The sequence below is a fragment of the Sinocyclocheilus grahami genome, unplaced genomic scaffold, assembly GCF_001515645.1.
Source record: "Sinocyclocheilus grahami isolate Dianchi unplaced genomic scaffold, SAMN03320097.WGS_v1.1 scaffold514.1, whole genome shotgun sequence".
NCBI classification, from domain to species: Eukaryota; Metazoa; Chordata; class Actinopteri; order Cypriniformes; family Cyprinidae; genus Sinocyclocheilus; species Sinocyclocheilus grahami.
In genome coordinates this window covers 701,015-713,214 of record NW_015505693.1, presented here as the reverse complement: position 1 = coordinate 713,214, position 12,200 = coordinate 701,015, and positions in this window count along the sequence as shown.

The window sequence follows — 12,200 nt, the reverse complement described above, 5'->3', positions numbered from 1 at the left end:
AAACAACTTTGTCATAACATAACCAACCTTGCCATATAAGGAGCTTGATGCAATAATTTCATAATAACATTACATAAGTTATTACACATTACCATTGCGATAGCACTGTAGTTATGATTTTTGTGTTGCAAGATATTATAATTAAACAAAGCTTAAAGTTTGCTGGTCTTGCAGGTTTTAGGAGATTTAAGCTCGTCTCCCAGCCTGGTCATCAACAAAAATGCCCAGATCTCTCTAAAACCAGCAAAAGGACCAGCCAGGCTGGATAAGTTAAGACCAGCTAATCAGGTTAGGCTGTTTGGTTGTTTTTTTCTTCCTCCCAGCAGGTTAGTGTAAATCAGGGTAATTACAGAATTAAGAAAATACATAAATATAATTCCCCCCCCCCCATATAATGTAGCACTGACATATAATGTAGCTCTGGGAATGTAAATATAACATTTTATATTATTATATTTTGTAGTTTTAAAAATGCTGCGATTGCAGAAGAGAAGACGAAATTCGCTCATTGTTTTTATTGCTGTACTGAAGTAGAATCATTTCTGTTTTAATGCCTCAGTGGGAGAAAGAAATCTAATTTAATATAGGCCTATATAGACTGTTCACAACTCTTGAAAGCTTGCTAGCACAGACGGTCAGGACACAGTTGCCATGGCAACAAATGACTGAAGCGTAAAATTCTCGAGCCGGGGCAGCGTTTGAACTTGTGTGGCAGAGCGAGAGCGGGAGCTTTTCCCGCTTCTCACCTTTCCCGCTCTCGCGCTGTTATGAGGTGAAGGGACTCGACGACCTGTTAATGGTGTGAAAATAAGCAACGAAACGATCAAACGCTTTCAACTGTATTTTTAGGTACAACGCGGACTGACGGCTGTCACCGCTGTTTCGGTAACTAAGGTTAGTGGTGAGTGGTCTGTGAGAGACAGATATTTTCTCCCTTCTGTAGAGAAAAAATGTAGGCAGTTTTCTTGTAATGCTTTTGAAGCAGTTTGTGGGGAAACAGTCTTATTTAGATTGTTGTGTCTTATAAAATCTTATTTTATTCATTACATAAAACGTTATTTTAAATGTATTAAATGTGTATTATACTTTTTGACTTTCTCAGTTTGTTTAAATCCACATGGAGTTCAGAAGAACATTTTTATCCAGAGTAATTTTACATTTGTCTAGTGCAAATATGTCACGTTGTTTCATAATTACAGTGTAACATCTGAGGGGCATGTTGTAACATGACCATATTACAGCTTAAAATGTTAGTTGATCTAATGAAAAAATAAAATAAAACAAAAGCTCAAATATTTTGTTAAATAAAAATATATTTTTTAATAAAATAATGGCATTTTTTAAGAACTAAAAATAATCTGATTTTGGAGTTTGAGAACACATTGCAACCATGCTTGGGACGGCCCACATGAACGAGCCATAATGCTTTACATTTCTTGATATAATAACTTCTGAACATTAAACATTGACTCTCAGTCTTTATTCACCTGTTTCTCATGTTTTCTCATAAAAATTAATTAAATTAAATAGTGTAAATTACATTGCTAATGTTATGGAATAGCAAAGTTTAATAATAGAGGGGCACATTGTAACGCAGTGTTACAACGTTCCTCATCTGTGCAACTGGAATTTAAAGCCGGTCGGTGTCTTCTACTAGTATCTATCTATACTATCTAAACTGATAAATGACAGATTGGAGAATAAAATAATTACAGATTTGTCTCATTTTAAATTAATCCTAAAAACTGAGATGAAAAATTTACTTCAGCCAAACAAATGTTCAGCGATATATATTTTTTTCTCTATACAATGTTGATATGGCAACTAGTAAATAACGTACATTTTGTTATGCTAGCATGTGGAAATATTCAAACCACGCATGTTACAACTAACCCCACTTTACTTTTTGCCCCTCGTACCTGTCACGAATCCGGTCCATGAACTTTCCATTTCATTGACTCTCACACTACACACTGTTGCACATCACCCCGGATTACATTTCCCATCATGCATTACTGATTGCACTCAGCACGAATTGCACACACCTGTTTACACTGATTGCACCCAGCTGTTTCATATCACTCCCTCACTATATAACACTCACTCTTATCCCTTCCCTCTGCCGAGTGTTGTTTCAGCATTTATCACTCCCCTAGAGATAGCTACTTTACGGAGCCCTTGTCATTGCCTTAGCCTTAGCCTTAGCCTTAGCCTTAGCCTTAGCCTTAGCCTTAGCCTTAGCCATTTGCCTTAGCCATTTGCCCTAGCCTTAGCCTTAGCCCTTGTCATTTCGCCTTAGCCTTAGCCCTAGTCATTTCTCCTTAGCCTTAGCCCTAGTCATTTGCCTTAGCCTTAGCCTTAGCCTTCTCGGTTTCTGATCTTTGCCTGGTTCCCTGGATTCACCCCTTTTGTCTTGCCCCTTTTGATTCTGTCTGCCGATCGTCGACCTGCTCTAGCCCTAGGACTATTCTTGTGTTTTGCCCACCATATACCTGTTTGCCCTCATCTGACCCATGCCTGTTTCATGACCACGTCTCTGTCTTCGTTTCAATAAAGCTTGCATATGGATCCGCACGTCTCCCGTCTCGTCAGCCCCGTAACAGTACCCCTTGTTGTTTGTTATTGTTGCACTTTTCTTTTCTTGTGTGTATGCTTGGGCAATACTCTGTGTAAACATAGAGCCATTGAATTTTACACTCAAATTTACAGATATTGAAAACTGATAATGAGAGACTAATAGTACAAGTAAAATCAAATCTGTTTGATCTTATACAGCACGATCACCAAAGTCCTTCAAACCTTTAAAACTACTCTGTGACAATCACCTAAATATGTAGCCCAATGAACATTACAATGTGAATAAAAATAGTTATTAGCTGTTAGTTTCTTCTTTCACTGATACAGTAAAAGCACTAAAAAAGTGTTTCCTGAATTACTGCGAAACATAAAAGCAAACATCGCAATAAGTCAAATTTCTGCATTATAAGCGGTTTCTTTTTAGTGAATCACAAAAATGTATGAATCAGTTGGAGTAGTTTCTCAATTAATTTGACTCATTTACTGTCATTACCACGGTCATTAGTTTAGTCATATCAGAATGAAAAAGCGATACCCTGTTGTGACTGGTGGTTTATATGGCATTAAAGATAAACGTTATGAGATGCTATTTTCTAAAAATAAAGGAATTAAATTTGATACAACTTTTCTTGTTCTTGTTCTTGATATTTTATATTTATTGAAATGATCCCATTTAGAATATTTTCAAACAGAATTGCATTTCTTTTTTCCCAAATGCATTTCTTCCTCAAAAGAAGAGCAACCAGAATAGTTATAAAGTCCTATTATTCAGTATTTCCAGTCCATCCTTATTTCATTGACAGCACTCATTCAGTGCTAAAACATCATTATAATTATACAGAATAAGGAAGGATGCAGCTGTTATTTACTTCTATGAAATAAATTACCCTTCAATCACAGGCACATCAGTACTCAACATGAAGCAGGATATGAGCCAAAGGTTGAAAGAAGAAGAAACTTTATAAATATTTAAACAACCAAAAGGGCAGACGGGTCTTTAAAATTAACAGCACAGCCCCATGCAGATATCAACGTTAAGGGGAAGAGTTAGTTAGTTCCTAACCCTAACCCAACCTAACCCTAACCCTAACCCTAACGTTAAGGGGATTTACCATATTCCCCTAATACAGGCACCATGCTGTAACATATGCATATTTAATGACTTCTTTCAGAAAACGTCCTTGTCTTGAGGAGCAGCATTAAGCACAGAGTTATTGTATGCACAGCATGTGTCTGTCTTCTTGTGTTCTTTTGGCCACAGTGAATTGCATGGAAATACATTTGAATCCTAGAACTTTTTCACTTTTATGGCTTCGCATCCCTTGTTTGTGCATTTGTGAGGCTGAAATTTACATTCTGCATGATTAACATGGATCAGGTGTAGTATTTTACATATTCATAAAGACCATGATGTCTGAGTGAATCAGCTTGTATCTGAATTCCTCATCAAGAAACTTTGACCTTACTCTGTATTTGCATCCTTTTGGGACTAAGCAAGGTTTGCTGACTCACCGCAAAACTGGCAAAGTTCTCGCTTTTATTGTCACAAGCTAATGGTTGGGGAACATAAATATACACACCTTCCGAGCACATAGTTGCACCCTTTTGTTGCTGACGTTAGAGACCATATGTTAAAAAAAAAACTCATTACCTACCTATGCCGCATAAGTAGAGGCTGAATTGTTTCTCGGTATGATAATACTTCAAAACATGACTCACTGTTTATTTTCATGCTAAATATGCTAATCTGTTCTCCTTGGAACATTTTCATCCATGGGCAAGATTAGTCTGTCCTTTCAAACAAATCACTCTCAGAAGTTAATGACTTTTGGTGCGAGGACATCTGCTGTGGCAATCATTTTGGGTTTAATTGAGAAAACACTGCAGTTTTCTGAGCAGTTACTGTATGTTTGAACTGAAATAACTCTGTCAAACTTACATGTTCTCTTAGGGTGCATTTACACTTCAAATTTAAATTTAAACAATCTCTGGTGTGATTGCTCTGTTAATGTGGTTTATTTGAATAAGTGTGAATGCTGCTATATGAACTTTGGTGCACACCTAAGAAGCAGGCTGAGACTCCCTGAAAAAGTGGGTCTCTGTCCGCTTCCAAACAAACTCTGGTGTAGTTCGACTGAAATATGAACAACACGGACCAAAGACAATTTATTTTTTTTACGTCAAAGCAGATATGTTGATATGTTATAATAAGATATATGACATATAAGATATGTTATAACAGTTTGGTAAAGGCATTGGAACCATCTCCTTACAACAGATTTCTGTGTTCAAAGGGAGAATTACTGGTGCTGTTTTGACACCTTTACACATTTTATAAGCTCTTATATGACATACAACAAATATACGTATAAGCTCTTATACGTACATTTAATCCAGCACACAGCAGTTTAAGTTTGCAAAATATACATCATAAACCCAATTGGGTTGTGGCAGTATCCTTATGCCTTTTGTTTTGTAGCTTTAGGTTTGTGTTTATGCTTTTTTCAGTGATCTTTGATTTCCTTGTATCCATTTGCTTATAAACATTTGCATATGCCATTTCAGGCAAGCATTATTCCATCATAGCATCTGATTGGCGACACATTGAGCTTTATTCCCTGGTGACGAGGTAAAAGCAATATTAGTCATAGTTTGTGTAACACGGCGAGCTGGCTAAAATACTTTTTCTTTGAGGTCATGACGCACGAATTGCTGGCAACTGCTGCTGTGACTGAAAAGGTATCAATTTTAAATTCTCAAGGTGAAGTTGGACAAGCATATATGTATATATTAAAATTAATAGCCAGCAGTGTCTTTAGATTAACTGCGGGCAGGTTCTCATATATAATAAAACAATTGGTAACTTTAGCAAGAGGTTGTAGTTTCAGTTTTAGTGTACAGTGCATGAAATCAAGTCTGTAATATTTGCTTTTTAGCAACTATTTAAACAATAGTAACTTAAAGTGTTTCAGAAAGCAATTTATGTTACTATAAAATTAAATGAGTGACAAAAATGGTTTAAAATTTATTTTTTATGTTTTCAGGACAGTTGACATTAACTTTCACATATGTAGCGTCTGGACCAATCCAACACACTATATATTCTCTTTTTATATAACAAATACTCTGTAACCTCAGTTAACAAGTCATAAGAGGACCCATGAACCCTTCCCCCCGGAATGCGTAACACCCCAGGAAGTCGAACAGGCCTCTTTGTTGCATGGCAACCAACGCTGATATCACTGAGTTTATTGGCCAAAAGTATGTAAAGCAGGGAAAATCCCTGCATGTCCCAAGGAAAGGCAGAGTAGAAATGGACTGTGTTCTAGTTAATTCATAGGAAAACCGTTATTTGAATGAACACACATATTCTTCAGGCCATTGGGTATATTATTGTCATTGTGTATTTTGTCTTTGATATTTGTAGACTATTATTTCAGTTTGAGTTTTAGTAACAACTTAACTAAAACTAGTAATTGAAATTAACAATAACAATGCTGATCTGAAAATAATATGTCATGCCATATGCCCTAAAATATTACATTCTAAATAGCCAGAATATTCTTACTAAGCCTGTGTATTAATCAAGTATAGAAGTGCAAATAATTAATTCAAGGTTATTTGTAACCAATCTTGCTTCCTAGACCTCAATCTGCAAATTGGAGACCTCTGCAATCCATAAAAAATTGAAAAAGTAGTTAATTTTGCCAGTGCATTTGTAGTTCTCAGTTGATAATCTAAATGAGGTCAGACAGGGCCAACCCCATTACACATTTCATTATGTGTACCAAGCTCATAATCTAAGCTTGATTTTCTTTACCAGTCAGAATGCAGTTTTTGACGTGTCATTATCCTAGTAAATGGCAAAAAATCTAAAATGGTTAATTTGTTCCTCAATACATAATGCTAGCGGGACACCTACATTTTATTTCTGGGAACTCGTTACTTTCACAATGTCCTGCTTTGATAATGCTTGGTTGTGTTCAATCAAGGAACAATGATAATTTTGATTGTATATTAAGGTGGTAATTGTGTTCTGATTTTAGTCCAAAGGAGATGAGTGTTCAAACTTACAATGTCAATGTGCTTTTACACATTCGATTGCTTGGTCCAAACCTAAATTCAACCAACACATTTTTGACTTCAAACCACTTTTTCTTATGGACTCGAATTGAATGGCGACAAACAAACTCTTTGCATAACAGTTTGAGCATACAGAAAACCTGCGGACTCCATCAATCATATTACCTATTTAAGTCTAGTCAGATCATTTTGTTCCCACTTTCACAGTCATGCCATCGTTCTTGTTCCCAAACACCTGTCAACCAGTTTCATTTACACTCCTCAAAATAAAGGTTCTATATTGGCATATATGATTCCACGAAGAACCTTTAAATTCCATGGAACCTTTCCATTGCACAAAAGGTTATTTATAGTTAAAAAGGTTCTTATTAAAAAAAAAACTTTGCACCAAGAAAAAATGGTTCACTGAAATGTAGCGAAATGGTTCTTCTATGCCATCACTGCAAAAGGTTCTTTATAGTGGAAAAAGGTTCTTCGGATTGTGAAAGTGTTCTTTAAAAATGGTTCTTTTAAAAACTGTCCACTAGCTCTGTTACCATCACCCTGCACTTATGCGCATTTTGAATCGCATCAGAAACGAGCAATGGAAATGCTGAATTTCAAATAAAAATGTGTTAATTCGAGAAAAAAAAAGTTTTGAGGTGGTTTTTGACTTGTGCGAGTAATGGGAGATGGAAATGTATTTTGCAAATAAATTCCTCCAAGCGCATCAAATAAAGTCATGTGACTTTGCGCTTTGGGGTGGCAAAACCTGACTAACCAGCGGGCCGATCTCATTCCACTGCATCTGAAATGTTGTTATGGTCATTTGGAAATGCCTGAGCAAAGTCTGTCAAAGTATTTCTGTATAATTGCCTACCAGAAATGTCTTACGATTGCGTTCCCAAACAGCAGCATCCACCTCCGAAAGCAATAACCGCATTCATTGTGTTTCGTCTGCTCGCTCTGATGTGCAAATAATTTATTATAAATGAAAATTATTATATTCAGTAGCTTCTACTTTTTATAGTGATTTATAGTGCCAGTTTATCAGGAAGTGACGATTTTGTTCTCTTTGACTTGTTGGATGGAAACTGTGCTTGTTTCACAAATGTTTTATGTGATATTCCAAGTTAAATTCGCAACTTTGGATGGAAACCCGGCTTCTGAAAGGTTCTTTGGGGAACCCAAAATAGTTATTCTGTGACATCACTGCCTTTTGGAACCTTTTTAAAAGTGTACTTAAAATTTCTGTCACAGCACCATTTTTGTCCAGCACCATGCATTGACTATTTCTGGCATGTAGCATTTTACTCAGCTCAGGTTCTCTCTGTCGGGCTGTTGAAATAGCCGATTAGAAAGTGGTGAGTGGTAAAGTTGCCATGGCAACTGTGAGTCATTCTGCGGCAAGTGGAATAGTCACACTTCTACAATAGAATGTGCTCCCCTTTGTGTCTTTCTTTTAACACGGCCACATCTTGGGTTTGGTGTGCATTCTTTTGTGTTTTCCGGTGTCAGACACAGGGAAATGACTTCCATCACCTATAAACCACAGGCGCAGAGGTCAATTGCATTTAAATTAACTCACAGTAAGCGGCAACACACAGTGCTGTTTGTGCTAGACAGGCTAATAACTCAAGGCCAGCGTTATCAAGCAACTCCCCAGAATCTTCACTGCATCTGAAGTATTTATTTTTATTAATTAATAAAGAGCTAGTAGTGTTGCTCAGTTACACCCACATATTGCAATTGTTGTGCTGCTGTCATTGCAGTCCCGTCGTTTACAGCCGCTGATTATGAGACAGCCAGATTGGGTCGATCTGTGATGTATGCCTATTTTAGAAATCCTCAAATCTGGCCCGCGAGATCCACTTTCCTGCAGAGTTTAGTTCAAACCCTAATCAAACACACCTGAGCATGCTATTCAATGTCTCCAGGATCATTAGAAAATCACAGGTAGGTGAGTTTGATCAGGGTTGGAGCCAAACTCTGTGCATTGGCCCTCCAGGGCAAGATTTGAGGAACCGTGGCCTATGTGATGAGTGCTTATGTCACTCTGTTTTGTCAGAGTGGAAGGTTCTATGATACTCTTGACATAATTGAGAGCCATTTACTATATTGCGTAGCCATGTTTTGACAAATGTTCATCTACTACCTTAAAGTCAAAGTTGTTTCAATAAAATAAGAATTTGTTTAAAGATTTAATCAGTTTACCATCGTAATGTATTAAGGCTGGCTAACAATATTATTACTAATCCTAATAATGTCTTGGATAGTGAATGTACTTGCTGTCAAATCAGCGATAAAGAATGTCATGATTTAATAGGGTTAGACTGAAGCAGTTCATTGTGCATCAGTCAACCTTAAAATTCAATATAGAGCTTAATCCCAAACTTAAGAGAGACTTAAATATAATGCATGTTAAAAATTAAATGCAAGAAAAAAAATCTACTTGTCTCACTATAAAGTGTTTATGTATTTTGAATGGTAGATTCATATTATGCTGCTTGCTAAGCAATAGTAATAATCTTTAGTTTGATTTTTAAATCACAAAGGCTGTGATATAAATATATGCACTGCGTGTATCAGAGTGAAGCAGTGCATATATTTTTACTGTGTTTATTTACACATGAACATATCATGACCCAGTGCATTCAGTGTCTCAGAGTGGCTCATTTTGCATTAAATGCTGCTTCAGACGAGCTCTATCTCTGCATCCACTCTGTGTTTGAGTTGCTTATAATAATAATTTTGATATTTAATCACAAATTTCTGGCCAAATTGTGCAAGAAGCACGTCAAAATAAAAGCACTGGAGCTTTTATTTTAATCACATTTTAAATTGTAATTTTTATCAGAAAAATCTTGATTCGATTTGTTTCTATTTCTACAGTAAGTTGATATTGTGATAACATGTAATATCGTTTGTGCCACAGACTGAGTGAATGATACCTCAAATCATGTGACTTGAGGAAAGTTTACATTTTAAGTGATTACATTTACGAATTTGGTAATTCATAAAATGAATGAAAAGATCAATTTTAGTTATACTGAAGAAACTTTCGAGACTGGAATATCATTCAAGCTTCTGATTGGGTCAGTAAGCAACCACCCGGAAATCACACAGGACATCCTAGCAATTAGCAACTGTGTAAATGAGACGACTAGGGGGACAGTCATGGTTTCAAAGATTGGTTTCAGTTCACCCAAAAGGCATTTTGAAGGAGAATATAATCTTTAAATAGTATATATATATATATATATATATATATATATATATATATATATATATATATATATATACTGTATTATAAGTTATACAATAGCTCTCAGTAATGGAGGAAAATTCAAAGGCTGAAAAGCTTTTCATGTGAATCATTTCTCTGTTTAAACATTTATGTGGTTGTGCTTTCTTTAGATTAGGACCATTCAAGTGTTTTTAGTTTTTTTCCCACTACAGATAAAGAAGAAATCACAGAAGAATGACGCAACAGGGCTGTTATGGAGGTGGGCGCAGACAAGAGGAACCCTATGCTCATCATCCTCATAAAAGGAGGAAGAGAAACGGAGGAGGGAGAGTGTGTGGGTGGATGTGTGGACATGAGCTGGATCTTAATCAGCTTTCCAGGGATCTCTCGCTCTCTCTATCTGTTTCTTTCTATACCTCTCAGTCACCCCCTCATCTCTCTCTCTCTTTATGTCTTTTTCCATTTATCTTTTTCCATTGCAGTGGCACCTGCTCATTCATGTGGGCTACACTCCCTATGACTCATTCATAAGCACTGGCTCAATCTCTTAACAAGTTCCCACTTTCCTCTGCCTACCCGGCCCCTTAGGAAAGCAACTGCTAAAACCATCTCACATCTTGCTCCCTATGCAGCCATTATCATTCATCATAGTGAATGTAAAAGAGGGTTGGGGATAACATGGCAGGAAGCATTAGTATCCTCTGACTAGGGGGAAACGTACTAACGATCAGGAAGGTTTGAAATTTGCAGACTTATCTGAATGTCCATCCGCGATTTATCTGATTTCAAGTGTTGAAATCATCTCAAACGAAGATGATATACTCTTTATATGTATGACATCAGAACAAACACAGAAAGGAAGAGATAAGATAAAGGTTGCTCTTTCTTTACTCAGTTCAGTTTCATTTAGTTTTCAGGCTTGTCTTAACTATTTCTTATGAAATTGCTTAAGAGAAACAAAATATCTGCACAACGGCTTGTAGGAATTTTAGCCCATTCCTCAGTACAGGACCACTTCAACTCTGTGACACTGGTGGGTTTCCTCCTTGCTTCAGGTCCTTCCACAAAATTTTAATTGGATTAAGGTCCGGAATTTGACTCAGTCATTCCAAAACATTAACTTTGTTCTTCTTTAACCATTTTTTGGTAGAACGACTTGTGTGCTTGGGGTCGTTGTCTTGCTGCATGGCCCACTTTCTCTTGAGACTCAGTTCTCGGACAGATGTCCTGATATTTTCCTTCAGAATTTGCTGGTATAATTCAGAATTCATTGTTCCATCAATGATGGCAAGCCGTCCTGGACAAGATGCAGCAAAACAGGCCCAAACCATGATACTACCACCACCATGTTTCACAAATGGGATAAGGTTCTTATGCTGGAATGCAGTGTTTTCCTTCTCCAAACATAACGCTGCTCATTTAAACCAAAATGTTCTATTTTAGTTGAACATTTCTCCAGTATTCCTCTGGCTTGTCCACATGATCTTTAGCAAACTGCAGATGGGCAGCAATGTTCTTTTTGGAGAGCAGTGGCTTTCTTCTTACGACTCTGCCATGCACACCATGGTTGTTCAGTGTTCTACTGATGATGGGCTCATAAATATTAACACTAGCCAATGTGAGAAAGGCCTTTAGTTGCTTAGAAGTTAGCCTGCAGCCCTTTGAAACCTAGCTGAATTTTACACGTCATGCTTTTAGAGTGTTCTTTGTTGATGGACCACTCCTGGGGAGGGTAACAGTGGTCTTAAATTTCCTCCATTTGTACACAACCTGTCTGACTGTGGATTGGTGGAGTCCAAACTTTTTAGAGATGGCTTTGAAACCTTTTCTAGCCTGATGAACAACAGCAACTCCTTTTCTGAGGTCCTCTGAGATCTCATTTGTTTGTGCCATGACACTCTTCCACAAACATGACCAAACTTTGATAGATCCCTGTTCTTTAAATAAAACAGGGCACACACTGACACCTGATAGTCATCTCACTGATTAAAAACAGATGGACTCTAATTTCCCCTTCAAATTAACAGCTAATCCTAGAGATTCACATACTTTTGCCACTCACAGATACAGTATCACACAGAAGTGAGTACACCCCTCACATTTGTCAATATTTTATTATATCTTTTCATGTGACAACACTGAAGAAATTATACTTTGCTACAATGTAAAGTAGTGAGTGTACAGCTTGTATAACAGTGTAAATTTGCTGTCCCCTCAAAATAACTCAACACACAGCCATTAATGTCTAAACCGCTGGCCACAAAAGTGAGTACACCCCTAAGTGAAAATGTCCAAATTGGGCCCAATTAGCCAT